General features: G+C 41.5%; 1 protein-coding gene across 3 annotated transcripts in view; it reads right to left on the bottom strand.

The window, feature by feature from the left end:
- Positions 1 to 15,279, bottom strand: part of GPD2 (glycerol-3-phosphate dehydrogenase 2) — an 83,792-nt gene that overhangs the window by 32,765 nt on the left and 35,748 nt on the right. The gene's annotated exons all lie outside the window — the stretch shown is intronic.

The following is a 15,279-nucleotide window of genomic DNA, read 5'->3' as shown; positions in this document are numbered from 1 at the left end:
AGGACATGAGTCACCTCAAGCCACTGACTTGTGGTATGGAAGTGTGTCAGAACGGATCTGTCACATCTGTCCCTGTCACACCGAATCTATGTGATGGCTGGTCAGGTTTACCAAGCATTGTTTAGAGTAATGTCTTCTCTTGGCAAGGCAGGGCATTCATCTCAATTGTTCTAAACAGTGTATTTGTACGATTGTTATTTTTTAAACAATTGCAAATAGCTGGGATTACTGTCCAAGCAATGTGTTTTTTTTATACGTTGCAAAACGAGCGATTTGCATTTGTTCAGTCAAGGACCTGACATGAAAACAAACCACACGCTTTCTGTTTTGGAAGGAGGAGGATTCTAAAACCAACCCCTGCCCCCCCTCCACAAATCCGGCATTAATACAGCATCTTCGAAGAATTTGTTTTTTGACGGCCCCACTGGTGTTAATTAACAATCTCTAATAGCACACACACGCTGCATGACATTAATTTTTTTTTAAAAAAGGAAGCAAGCAATGATCTTTCAGGGATTCCACTGCTAAGCCTCTGCTGCTGGTGAAAAAGACATTCATTTTATGCACATTTTAAGTTCGCAACTAATGGCATTCACAAGGTTGGGTGTGTGTGTGTGTGTGTGTGTGTGTGTGTGTGTATTTATATATAATCTTGTTGAACACACACAAAGAAAGAACCCAAGGAGGTTTAGTTAACAGATCACTCTTAACATATATATCATTAAAGATTTATTACAGAATCTTCCTAGTTGAGGAGGAGGGGGGGGGGATCAACATGGAAGAGAGAGCATTGGCAGGGGGAAGGGAGGGGGGAGAGAGGGGAGAGCAAGAAGAATGGAAATGATTAATTACTTTAAAATAGTGGCATCACCTGAGACTTTCTATTTATTATTGCCACTGAAGTTAAAACCCTGGATGTTGGCTGGGAGCAATTATTCTGCGTAGCAAGGGCCAAGCTCTGTGTGCCCAGAATAATTAATTACAAAGGGCTGGAGTTCCGACGGCAGAGTTCAGCATGCCCATGAGTTGGGATCGGTTCTATCAAGATAATACTGATAAAAAAACGGGGGGGGGGGTTTGAATGAATGGTAATGGATACTGCTGTTGATTTATGTTGCCAGCATACCAAGCGTTCAGTATAAATGATTTATGTAAAGTTCGGCCCCTTCCGATTCTGCCAGAGCAACACCCAGCCGCTATGCGAGCAATCCGTTTCGAAAACCAAAAGGGCAAAAACGTAGAAGGAGGATCAATGGCTCCCAGAACTCTTACGCGGCTTCAAAACTTCTCATTCCAATGTGGAAGAAGTCCGCCGAGGGAAGCTTAAGCAAGCTAAATAGGGCCTAGGGAAAACAAAACCCCAAAGCATACAAAAAATCAAGGGAGCTGGGAACAATAGCTTTTGTTTAAAAAACAGAAGGTTTTGATTTTATTTTATTTTTCAATTACATATATATATAAAAAATTGCTTGTCACTTCACCTGCCTGGAGACAGTCAGAGTAAGTTCAGAAACTATAAATAAATTAAATAAAAATGGCAACCTCCCCAACACTAAGAAAGAGAGCTAATAGGCCACACGATAAATTAATGGAATAGGATGAAGTTATGCAGAAAGTATCCAGAAGCAGATTGGTAGCATACAAGTTTAGTTTTTTAAAGGAGCTAAAATTCTCCCTTTGGATGTGTAGCCTCTGAACCAGGCATCCTCAAATGGCTCTCCAGATTTTTGGGACTACAATTCCCATCATCCCTGACCAGTGGTCCTGTTAGCTAGGGATGATGGGAGTTGTAGTCCCAAAACAGCTGGAGGGCCGATTGTGGGGATGCCTGCTCGGAACAATTAGAAATCTGTATGTTGTTTGAAAGCCAAATCACACACACAACTACAAACAAGCCTTCTAACATAAAGAAGGATTTCCAAAATAGGTGGAGGACATTTCAGCAATGGTAAATTACAGCAACTACTACAGTTATATTCTCACTGGTGAAATGCTATTTAACAAGGACCTGTAACCCACTTACTGGAAATACAGCTTTTAAAAATAGCAAGACATGCTCAGGGAATAGAGAGTCTTGTGGGTTTCTCACTATGGTTCTGCTAGGTAAAAGGGCAGCAAAGTTTCTCAAAAGAGACAGCAGATGCAACTGGGAAAGGGATAAATCAAAGGGGGTTCCCCCACCCCATAGCTTGGATCCCCTTTGCGTTTCGTAACTAGTCTTTGGCTCAGATCATTGTGGCGTTCGGATCACTGTGGTTACAAACAAGGAACTCTGCTCTCCTCTCCTGCCATAAGAAGACTTTTCTTCAAACTGCCAATCTCAGCGAGATTTATTAAAACAAAAGTTATTGTAACAAAAGTTACCAACTATCCCAAATTCAGCAGTGCTACGAAAATCAAGGGTGATTTCGGCATAGCCATACCATAGAAGAGTGCATAAAGACAATGACCCAGATCCATGTCTCGCCATGGAAAGGCACACAGGAAAAACATGAATTAGAACACAGGTTTTATGCATTGAGGCAGCGGTGGGGAACCTCCAGCCCTAAACACCCCTGCCAGGCCTCTCCATTTGGCTCCTGAGGCCTTTTGGCCAGGCCAGGCCCACCGGTCCTACACGCAACATCACATATGGCGCCAGGTGCAAGGCAGATAAAGAAGCAGTTGGGGTTTGCAGGCTATGTCAACAGCGCTTTGCAAGCTCCAGCATTGGAGATGGCAAAGTGCTGTGCGCGAGACTTTGAAAGCACTATCAGCTAGCTTAACATTAAACCAGGATGGCAGAAGTGGGCCCCACCCACCTGTCAAACTTGGCCTGCAGGGGTGGAGAAGATAAGGATCCTGCACACTGGCTCAAATCCAGTTCCCCACCCCTATTTTCAGATGTATTAATGGGGCTTTAATTATTTTAATTATTTTATGACTTGCAATGTCATCAATCACTGCTATTTTTCCTAAAGTGTTGAGAACTCTTATGAGGGACAACCCTGAAAGGAAGCCTACAAATACAGGAAGGAAAAATAAATAAATAAAAGCAGCACTATACTCCAGGAGCATTTGTTGTTCTTATGTCTTTAGGCTACATAATAATGCTAACATGTCCAGAGAGACAGATAGGGTGGTCAGTTAGAGAGGACAGCAAAAGGGTTTAGGTATTTGCCATGTATACCTGACTGACAGCCCTATTTAAATGTTCTTGAAATAGATGATCTGCAACCTCAGAGTGTTGGGCCTGCCCTAGACCTGACAGATGTAGTTCGCTGTGAAAAGGATTCCCTGAGGGAAGTTTAAAAAGCAAAGGGCTTTTAACAGTTGGTCCTGCTGTTTACTTGGAAGTAGAACTCACTGTAGGTAAGCATGCATAAGGTTGCAGCCTCAGTATGTAGATCCAAATTATGTAGATTCAAAGTATGTGGCTACAAATTCAAGTTCTCCTCAGAGGGGAACAAGAGAGGGGAGCCATGGCATCACCCTGCCCACAGTTCCCCTTAATATTCAATGCATGGCTATAATGTGCTCCCTTTGTAGGACAACCCTTAAGGTTGGTTCAGAAACTGCACAACTGGGCAGCCAGGATACTGAGCAGACTGGTGACAGAACACAGATCACACCTGTGTTGAAGGAACTATTAGCTACAAAGCCCTCTGCTTCGTTTGAGGCTGGATTAAATAAAAAACAAACCCCCCCCCATAATTTACATATTTTTTTTATTTCAAGTCCACCTTTTTTTGAAAATTTGCATTACAATAATTCACAAAATAGGTGTGCCTCTTAACAAATGTTGATTTATAAAACACACCGTTCCTTCTATAAAAACAAATGCGTGAATCAATTCGTTCATGTTGACTAATTGAAGACACTTCACTAGCCATTCCCTTAGAGGTGCTGTTGTTAACGTATACCCTGAGCAACTTGGTTTCCTGAAAGACTACCTTCCCTATAGAGACTCCGTAGATCACAGAGATCCTCAAGAGACCTTGCTGATAGTGCTGCAACCTGCCCATTTGGTAGCAGGACAAAAGTTAGCCTTCTCCTTAGCAGCTCCTACCCTCTGAAATGCCCTCCTTTTCTGCAATTTGGGTGGAATGAGTTATTGGGTGCTTTCCACTCTTACTGAAAACTCACCCTGTTTGCTCAGACTTTCCCCAACTATCAGCACTGACCAATTGTCTTTGGCATCTGCGATTCTGTTGGGTTTTTTTGTACTTAATTTGTTTTAATGTATTTTAAATTTTATCCTTGTACACTGCTTGGAGGCAAGCCTTGTTAACGAGAAGCACTAATAATAATAATAATAATAATAATAATAATAATAATAATAATAATTTTTTATTTATATCCCGCCCTCCCCAGTCGAAGCCGGGCTCAGAGCGGCTATTATGTTATTTATAAATATTAAATAAATAACATAATACAATAAAAAGGTGCTTCTGTGTCTCCTGAGTTCCCCACTGAGCTATTCGGAAAAGAGATATAGACCATGCAACCAAGAAAATAAAGCAAATTGTCCATTAGTGTTAATTGGCACCAAAATATTATGGAAGACGACAAGTTGAGAAGAGAAGCAGAAAAGTCTGGTTTTTAAAAATACATTAAGATAGAGAGATAGGATAGATAGATAGATAGATAGATAGATAGATAGATAGACAGACAGAATAGATAGATATAGTTTTAGTGTACCAATGGGATTGTAGGTAAGACTAAGATAAATGTTTTGTGGTTGCAGACAATTTTGTTTTTGTTTTGCTTTCAGTAATAACTCTTAGATTCAGAAAGTCTTTTTTAAAAATTGCCATCAGGTCTGAAAGAAGATATACAAATAAAAGAACAGGGCTGTCAAAATAATTCAGTGTTCTTTCATAGTAAAGAGCTGAGTCAGCTGTCTTCAAGCCTACAGCCGCTAACCTGTAGGCAAAGTAGCAGGAATTGTAAAAGCACAGCACTTGCCCTGAACACATGTCCACTTAACACTCTACCCTCTGCTAGCTGCTGCTCTTGTCTATGTCCTCCCTCCTCACCTCCCCTTTTTCTTCCTCTTCTTTTAGCTCTGTCACCTCTCAGGACAGATCGGACAGATTTTTTTATATCAAAAAATCACAGCACAGAATGCTTAATTTGTCCCAAAAAGATCTGAACAAGCCAAAACCATTTGGAACAAAAGCTTGCAAGTGACTGGACAAGACAAACAAAAGCCATCTGTGAGGAGGGGGATTACATAAAACAGGACGGAGGGGGGAAAAACCACTTTTTAAAGGGGAGGGAATACTATTTCATTTTTCAAAAATTAAAATACTGTCTTTTTAAATAACTCTGTGTGCTACCCAACGCTGCACATGCAGAATGCAATATTGCGCAATGAACCTTTCTTTCCTCATCCTCCCCACCGAAGCCTCCAGGAACCGCCCCACCACCACCAGAAAGCCTCTCCAGGAGGACTCAGCAAAATGTTGTGAGCCGAGTAGTACAGGGTTGTGGGAAGGGGGGGGGGAGAGAACCTCTTAATAATTGTGGCCAACGTAACTGTGCTGTAGCTTCTCTTTCAACCTTCCTTCCCAACCAGCTCCATTTTTAGCCTTCGCTGTGTATTGACCAGGCTGCAATTCACATAAGTTTTCAGTCAGGGTCATCAGGACAATCTTGGTGTGATTCTGCATTGAATTCTATCTGCGATTATGATGTAAATCTCACTGCAGATTTACAGTGGAGCAGCTGAAGGCAGAAGCAGCCTATCTGTATCTAGACAGACAGATAGATAGATAGATAGATAGATAGATAGATAGATAGATAGATTTACAGGGTACATATTCATCAGAATAAAGTGCATAGTGAACCTATTAAAAATGCCCAGCAACCCAGAGTCCTAGCTTAGTATAGCTTTTTTATAGCTTAGTAAGGCAGAAGGGGCCAAACAGTGTAAATGGGAATTCTTGAGATCAGCATTCCGTTGACCAATGAAGGCAACACTTTCTATCACGGCTCATGTTCTTCTGTATATAATTCACAAATGTCTAACCCAGCTCCACACCCCCTTTGGTTCTAAACAAAAGAAACCCAACATTCACACACCCACAGAGCCTTTCTGCCTTCCTCTAAGACTCTGTAATGTCCCAGTTTCCTTAGAGTCACCAGAGACTGGTCTCGCAAAAAGAGCTTGGCTGTTACTAGTTCCTTTTCAATCTCTCGTAAATGTAGGAAAGAATGCATGTCTTGACTCTGTCAAGAGGAGCATCGCCTTTTTGCTAGCCACTCAGCAGATGTGGTTCTACAGAAAGTTCAGTACCATTTTATTTCCCTAATCTTCTGTCACTGACTTGTCAATTATGTCTCCGCCTGTTAGCCTAGTAGGGAGACCTCAGACAATCCTCCTGCTCCTGCTTTAGCCTAGTAGCATCACAAGATTTGGGAACGTCAGCTGTGGACTTCCATGCAAAAAGAGGGACAAAATGTGAACATGCCCCCCAAAATACAAAAACAAAAACCAGCATGTTACTGGAGAAGTTTGGCAAGTTCTATGGTAAAATGAAAAGAGCATTATACAAAACAAAGGTCAGATCCACACCATACATTTAAAAGCACTCCTATGCACGTTCACAGTCATGGTTTCCCTCAAATAATAATAGAATCATAGAACTGTAGTGTTGGAAGGGATGACAAGGGCAATCTAGTCCAATCCCCTACAATCCAGGATTATTTTTGCCTACCATGGGTTTCGAACCCACGACCCTGAGATCAAGAGCCTCATGCTCTTACTGATCAAACTGTAAATTGTTAAGGGAGCTGAGGGCTGTTAGGAGACTTTTCACAGAGCCACAATTTTAAGAGGGCTTTAAATGTATTCTACGGATGCACGAGATATTGGTTTGCTGATGGGGAATTCAATGTACTTTGAAAGCTTTAATAACTGGAAACTGATCCAATGAAAAAGGTATTATCTTCGTTTGTATCAAAGGTAAAAATAATGATATTCTAGTGGTATCTAGTCAGAGAGGAATGACTAGCATGACACCAGGTGTGAATCACTGCTCAGGCACTTAGAAGTGCAATGCCAGAGGCCTTCCCAGATAATGAATTTCTCTTCATGGGGAGGGGGGCGAGTTGCGAGGGGCAGATCAGAATTAGGATTTACTTCGTGGTGTTGGCTTTTAATTATGTTGTTACCCCACTTCCTTTGTATCAGCCTTCAACTTGTCAAAGGCATCTTATTGCAGTGTCAGGGTAAGTAAACGCATAGTGTTAAAATGAAAGCAAAATGTTGTCAGTGCCAGTTTAGGGAAGGCACGCTAAAATGTCACAATGAAAAATGTCTTGACAGCCTTTCTGTGGCCATGCTACAATGTTGGACAAATGTGGCGATGTCAGTGCACATTATTAAACAAGGGATAATTAACACATCTTGTGTGTATAGAAATCTTTATATAAATTTTGTGTGTTTGTGCGTGCGCACATATGCACACATGGAGACCAGTCTTTGCCAACCTGGCCATTCTGGCTGGGACTGATGGGAGCTGCAGGTCAGTGCATCCAGAGGGCATCAGGTGGACAAAGGCTGGTATAGACGAAAAGGCACAATGCAGCTTGAATTCTGCAACTAGAGATACAATCCTGGCTGCCATTAAAATTCTATTCTGATGCAATTCGGAGATTTTGGAAGACTGTGAGGAGAGACGTCCCATCCTCTTCTACCCAACTGCTTGTCTAGAGCGGACGTGAATTTGTGGCTGCTGCAAAACCTCCCCCAGCTCTCTCCAATACAAACTATCACAACCCTGTTGAGCCCATGGGGAACTCGGCTTGGACTGTGTTGTTGGCCACGTAAAGGCTCCACTCCATTTAAAATGTCCCATTTGCAGACTTTTCAAACAACCAGCCTGTCAGCCTACATGCATACCAAATCACAACTTTCTAATTCTCTGTGAGAAGCATCGGTGAGGACAAAAGTTGCATTTTTATGTTTGCATCACACACACAACGCATACGCAAACGCACACACAGGCACAAGCATTTTCTTTCCATTGGAATTGGTCAATAGCTATTTTTCGTATCTCGTCTCATATCACAATTGCTCAAGTGGAGCCCAGTTAATAGTTTTATGAACTATTGCCCACTTCATAGGACATCAAGGAAATTACTTCCTCTTACGTGACCTTATCTAAACCAACTAAAACCAGAATTATGATCTAAGGGTATAAAAAGAGACAGGAGGTAATATGTCAGAGATATATGGAAGATGCAGAATTACTCTTCATGAAGCAGAGTGACTTCATCACTCACTGGAGACATGTGGTAGTTTCTAAATAAATAATGAGGAATCCTTGTTCGCTGCAGGAAAAGGAAGCAACAAAAAGATGGGGGGAAACACCTTAAGTAGAGTATGTATTTATTACAATTATAGAAGATCTACTTCCAAAGAAAATGGCACATATCTAAAATGACAAAACAATACAGTGGATTCTCTAGTTATGTACCGCTCTGGATACGTAACTTTTGGGATATGAACATGGCAAACCTGGAAGTGTATACTTCTGGATTTCGCCGCGCACACATGCACAGAAGCAGCACCTCTGCCTACAGACTTTTTGGGTTGCGGACAGACCCCCAGAACGAATTTAATTCGTATCCAGAGGGTCCACTGTAATTGAATTTAGCCAGCGGAGACTGAAAGCTCTTAAGTGTGGTAGAAATATTTATACATCAACTTAAATAGAACCAGTCATGGCAGCACCAAAAACTGAGGACAATTCCATACATAACGTGGCAGTGTGGTGGCCGTGCATACACTGATGTTATTTGCGGTTCACAGAAAAAGCATATGGACGACCAACAGCTTTAAAAACCTACATATGCATGTGAGGGAGCTACAAACCAATGGAGGATCTGTATACGTATAAAGGTTATTGGTGTGTGCCTGTCATGCTACGTGGTTAACAGCAAAATGAACAGCAGCAGCCCCAAAGATGCAGTCAAATAACGTCAATTGCTCAAAAATAAACTCGTGGCAGGGGGCTGAACTTTAAATAAGTAGCAACCATTAAATGCAATCAGTTTTTGAGGTGATGGGGAGGGGAGATTTTATCCCAAACAGCAAAACCTTTCATGCTCAAAGTTCAATAAACACCTGAGATTTTAATGTCTTGGCCTTCTTCGTAGCCACTTCAGTTAGGGTCCCCAACAACAAGTCTCCCAATCAGGGTTTTTATCAAATATGCAAGGGCCAATTCCACACCAAAAAGAGAGAACAGCAATTATATACAACTGGAGCATTTATTATACTGACTTCTTCTGTACTATGAGTCAACTAGGTCTAATACGCATCAAAGCAACTTTATTTGTGTTGGTACTGGCCAGTGCTACCCATGTTCCTTAAGGGTGAATTCTCCCACACAAAAAAGGCTACATATATAATCAGGTAAAATCAGAATGATTAGATATCTTAATTTCTACTGGAATGCCTGGCAACAATGTGGGCTGGGCAAGGAGGGATTGAGGAAGGGGAGTTCCAATCAATACGTGAAGCCATTCCAGCACCTTCCTTTTATTTCTCACTTCCAGAACCCAGATCTGGCTCTTTAAAGGCAGCTGTTGCAGGTAGCAGTTTCTACCACCAATGGGAACTCCTGCCTCTTACAGATACAACTACCACCCCAACTCTGCTCATCGGGGCAAAGATGATTGTAGTCACTTGGCCAGGCACAGGGCGGAGGCAGAGAGGGAAGAGAGACACTGGGTTGGCCAGTAGGGCAGTGCCTTTTTCCACCCACCTTGCTCCACCCTCCAGCCCGAGGAACCTTCACAAAGGAGTTGCTGCCATGGGTAGAAGGGTCTCAATGAGCTGAACAGAGTGAAAGATTATGAGTCATAGGGTGTGGAGAGCGTGTATATGAATTTAACAGTGCTGAGTTTATTTTTCGGCTGCTATTTTCTTAATATTGCTAATATTGTTTTATAGATTCTAAACGCTGTATTGATTTGCTAAATCATATGACTTTTGCTCCAATCCTGATGTTTTAGCTTATTTTTTATTTCTTGCTTGGTTAACAGTGTTTTGTAGATTGGTAATTGTTTTCACTGGTGATTTGTTAATTATTCTATATAATTTATGCCAGGCTTTCTCAACCTCGGCCCTCCAGCTGTTGTTGGACTTACAATTCCCATCATCCCTGATCACTGGTCCTGTTAGCTAGGGATGACGGGAGTTGTAGTCCCAAAACAGCTGGAGGGCCAAGTCTGGGGATGCCTGATTTATGCTGTGTTTGCGATGTTCCATTATGTTCCATCAGGTTATTGCCATTTATTTGTAAGCCGCTTTGAGGTTCTTTTGAATGAAAAGTGGCCTAGAAATGTAATAAATCAAATCAGAGGCACGTTAGGGTTGGGGGGTCTAGAGGCAGTATTTCAACCCTACCCTACCCCAATCAAGTTTTATCCCTGTACCACAATGAAGAAAGAAAACAAAGTCACCTAGCTGCCTTTTATTCAATTCGTATTTTTTAAAAATTTGGGAAATAGCTAGGAGTCTTTCAAAGTTTCATGCACCAAAACGAAAAAAATCTGCCTCCCACAAGAGCATTTTTCTTTTCTTAGCAGTATCCATGACACCGCCATGCCTATATTATGGAACAAGATACATATTAACTAATGGCCTACCATTAAGTTCGCATAAAACACACACATATAAATTACATGCTTCAATGGAATCTTGCCTCTGAAAAGCCATGACAAGCTGGGGAATACAGATGTATTTGTGGTGTAACGTGCAAATAATGTCACTTTCCTATAGAATAACGTGGGATCTTTTAAGGATAAAATGGGTTAAGAAGAACCAACCCACATTTTGATTCTTGTGAAGAGGAGCAAGAAGTACTGTTCAGTTCTCAATAATAATAATAATAATAATAATAATACATAAACCAAATAAAGCCAGGACCATGGAAATTCACTCAGGTACTCGTAAATTTCCAACCTTAAACTCACAGCATACAAATAGATGAATCCAGCAAGTCAGAGAGCAAAGCCAATTTAATCTGTGGCTCCCCTGAGGTAAATGTAGTTCACAGTCCTGCCCCCACCCCAACCTCAGCCATAATCCCCGGTTCCTGGAGGAAAAAAAAAAGCACTGAAGTGAGGAAAATTCTACAGCAGGATATAATGATCCAAAATGACAGGGACAATAATGACAATGAATTTCATGTCTCCCAGTCATGTGCTGGGGATGCTTGACTGGGCTGACTTATACAATTAAATTGTTACAGGTACAGCAGGAGATGCAGTTATCATCTGCATGCTTTTGGGAACGGCGCCTCCAGCAACCGCGGTGCTATGGAATGTAGAGCCGGCCTTTTGTTAGGAATAAAAACAAGGAGTCCAGTAGGTATGCTTATATGTGCGGCTGCCCTCTGTGACTTTGGGGGGCAAGGAGAAGATGAGAGAGAGAAAAGCAGTTCAAACATGGAAGGGAGACTACACGGTGTTTATGAGGGCATTCGTGATTGAGGGGCATCAAGTTCATTTTATTAAATTAAATTAAATTAAATTGATCTTCATTCTTCTTCTGAGGGATGAAATGCCACAAAAAGGTACTGGAAACAACAACTGCAAAGAACAGGTATCTCATAACACTGTGCACCAAAGCAGAATATCAGTCGTAATTCATCAGGATACTTGAAATTTTAGACTTCCTTCTTCCACATACTATTTACACTAAACCACAGTAGTAAGAGCCCTTCAATTAAAAATAAAGATGCCACAATCCGACGGTAAATGATTCATTTCCCATATATTCCGCCACAAACAGGAAATCAGCTCTCCACATCTACAGCCATCCTCGCTGCAGGTAAGTGCAGGTTTCCCCCTAAAGAGTTCCAGTTTATAGGAATTATTCAAAATAATTCCGAGTCTCAGCACTGCCTTTAACTACCCATAACAGTTCCCTCGGTTTGCTGCTTCTTGCTACCTGTGGATTTGCACCGCCAAAGAGGTTGTCATATTTCCATTGTGAGGAGCGTGCTTCAAGGAACCTTTTCAATGGCAGCTTGTCACACTGTTTTCATTTCCAAATGAGAAAAACGCTGGAAATTAAGCGTATGAAGTTTTAGAACTGCGCAAGTTCTCTACTGAGCTGTGCGCCCCCAATTATATACCTTGATAGCCTCGAAATTATAAATTAGTCAAAAGTAAAATTATAAACCTGTAACTTTTCATAATTCAGTGCACGCTGGAAAGACAACCATAGGAGGCTAGAAGGGGGGGAGTACTTATTCCACTGCTGACAGCTTAATGAATGTTCTTCAGGTTTTTCCCATTGATTTTTTTGTGCTTTTGTCCCCCTACATTAAAAAAAATCAAAAAAATCTTGTAGGGTTTACAATGAGCGAGAGTCTCACTTTTCAAAAGTGACATGACCACTCACCCCCCCGACAATAATTAAGAAACTTTCTCCTATTCTAAACAGATACATGCAAATGTTTCATATTTGTTAGTATATCTTAAACCCCTTAAGTCTCAAATATATGCTTCTTCTAATTCTTATTTCTTTAAGAATGTGCGGGGCAGAGCTTACTAAGGGAGTTTGAACTGTTTTTATTTATTTTATATTAAATTGTAAATCATTTTGGGATGCCTCATGGGAAGTGATTCATGGATTAATAATAATAAGTTGCATTGGCTGAAATAAAATGGTGTCTGTGTGTGATCAGAATGGGCATCCTCTCGTGCAACGGCGTTTTCTCTTCCTTTCCTCCCCCCCTCCCCAAAGTAGAAGTCTGTTCCGCTGGCACACAAACACCACTGAATTTACCCAATGGAACTTATTTCTTAAAAGGCACATATAACAGTTTGTATGTGTGCCTACTCAGAAGTAAGCCCCATTGGTTTCTTTAGTACTTACTCCCTGGTAAGTGTGTACAGGATTGCAGCCTTAGTATAGCAAATTAGAACTGTTTACAAAATGTTCCCAAGATTTTAAAAGATGTTATATACATATTGTCTAAAATCAATGTCTTCAAAACATGCCTATGCTTCAACTAGAATCTTTAAAGAGAGTCTTTTAATAGAAGCATAATCAAATATCTAAGCAAGACTCTTGCCATTTAAATCAGCAAATGCTTTGTGTGAATGCTTAGTATTTATTTTTTAAGAGGTAATTTTTATTTCTAATAGCCAAGTTGCACATGGTTTCCCTAGCATCCCACGTTACAGCTTCAAAACATTGAAATCAAATTCTCTCTGCTTCCAAAAAGAAACCGCTTAGAAATTCCTCTAGAAATCTCAGTGTTGGTTTTTCCATAGTGCCTCTTTACTAATTTTCCTTGAGCTACATAAATGAAACTGACAGATCACTGCTCAGATAGCAGCCACATTCCTCCCCCAAAATGTTGCCTTTTTGCTATTCAGCAGTATCTGAATACCAACAAATGCTAAATGAAGTCTGACATGTACCCCTAAGAAACAAACTTGTAAGTTGCAGCTTCAAAGGAAACCTTGAATAAATAGGACACATTGTGTACACCCAGGCTAACATCCAACATATGCTTAGGTTTCCTGATGCTTCTACAGACCAAGAATAGCCCCTGGTAAAGTCTGTGATTTGCTGCTGCTGGTACATCCAACATTTATAATGTAGCTTTTTTTGTTGTTGTTGTTGCCTGTATAAACAAATTTAAAATGCAATTAAAGAAGGCTAGAGCAACAACAGCCTACAAAGCGAGAATATATGGTAGAAAATGAAATACTTGGCAGGTCACTGGTTTGATAAATAATTAGGGAATTAAGAGGGGGAGAGGAAGGAATGGAGATCTGGTACCCAATTTTGCATTTAAGTTCCTTTTTTAAAGGCAGGCATAAAAGTGTTTGAGCAAATGATCTGGCTGGGGGCGGGGGGGGAGAGAATAAACCCTTTAGTGGGCTGAATCTACCCAATGTAAAACAAGGGGACAATAGCTGCTGCGAGGCACTTCTCTTTGCAGCCAGTAGATGCTACTAACAACACAAATTATAACATGTCTTATAACGTCTAAGAAGCTGGAACAGATGGAAGAGAATACAGAGGAGGCACAAAGGTGTCCCATCACCATATAAAGACTGGAAGGGTCCACTCTCAGGTAATCAGAAACTGAAGACCTCTGGGCCAAATCTAGCCCCCTGCAGATTCCCTAGTTGGCCATCAAGGGGCAAGAGAGACTGTGGAGTGTGATCTGCAGCAACAGTATCAGAAACCAGCTTGGATAGCTCACTTGGATACAGCATGATGCTGGTAGTGCCAAGGTTGCAAGTTCGAACCCCATATGGGTCCGCTGCATTGGACTAGATCAGCCTTTCTCAACCTGTGGGTCCCCAGATGTTGTTGGACTACAACTCCCATCACCCCTAGCTAGCAAGGCCAGAGCTCAGGGATGATGGGAGTTGTAGTCCAACAACATCTGGGGACCCACAGGTTGAGAACCGCTGGACTAGATGATCCTTAGGGTTCCTTCCATCTGTACAATTCTATGACACCAGGTAATATAAGGCTGTGGGAAGCAGTCAGGGCCTTGGCCCACTCCTAACTTCACTCTCAAAGCAACCCTCCAAGGAAGCTGGTTACCAAACACTTTTTTTACAAAGGCACGAGCTGCTACTTCATTGGCACTTTCTAAAATTCCACATTTTATTTGAGCGAGTGCCTAGTTCTCAGTACCAAATCATGATAACGTGGCTGGGGCATGCTAAACGCAGCTACCAGGTTTGGAGAAGGCTAGCACAATGGCCTTCCGCTGTCCCAGCATAACCAATGGGCAAAGAGAGTTTGCATGACCTTTATTTTTTATTTAAAATAATCTTCTTTTATCTTCAGCAAAACCTTCCAGGATAGCTAAAATCCAAAGTGGTGCGTGTTTTTAGTAAAAAGTGGTTTCTTTTATTTCTTGTTTCCGCCTGGGCATAGAGCCAATAAGTTTGCTGAATCACTTAGCACGCCACACTCAACCCACGGCTGTGGCAATTTGCACGCATCACAAACAATTTGTGTGTCCCGCTTCCTATGCTCATAAGCCAGGCTGTGGGGGGAAGGGATGGCTGGCCACCCACAGAGCAATCCTGCAATTTTGGTCTTAGCATTTTCAGCCCAGGAGAAGGGACCTGAAGAAATTTCTTCCATTTGTTTGATTGACTCCTCACCCAAAGTTCGATGCCTGTGGGCGGGTGAGGCCAGAGGCGAAAGTTCATGAAGAAACCAATGTCTACAGCAGAAACATTGCAGCCATGCAAAAAAAAGGAGGGTCACAGAACCAAACTGGTGAGGTGTAG

Source organism: Podarcis raffonei, chromosome 1 (genome assembly GCF_027172205.1).
Source record: "Podarcis raffonei isolate rPodRaf1 chromosome 1, rPodRaf1.pri, whole genome shotgun sequence".
In the NCBI taxonomy this organism is placed as follows: domain Eukaryota; kingdom Metazoa; phylum Chordata; class Lepidosauria; order Squamata; family Lacertidae; genus Podarcis; species Podarcis raffonei.
The sequence above is the reverse complement of the archived record's forward strand: the minus strand, read 5'-3'. Positions and strand labels throughout refer to the sequence as shown.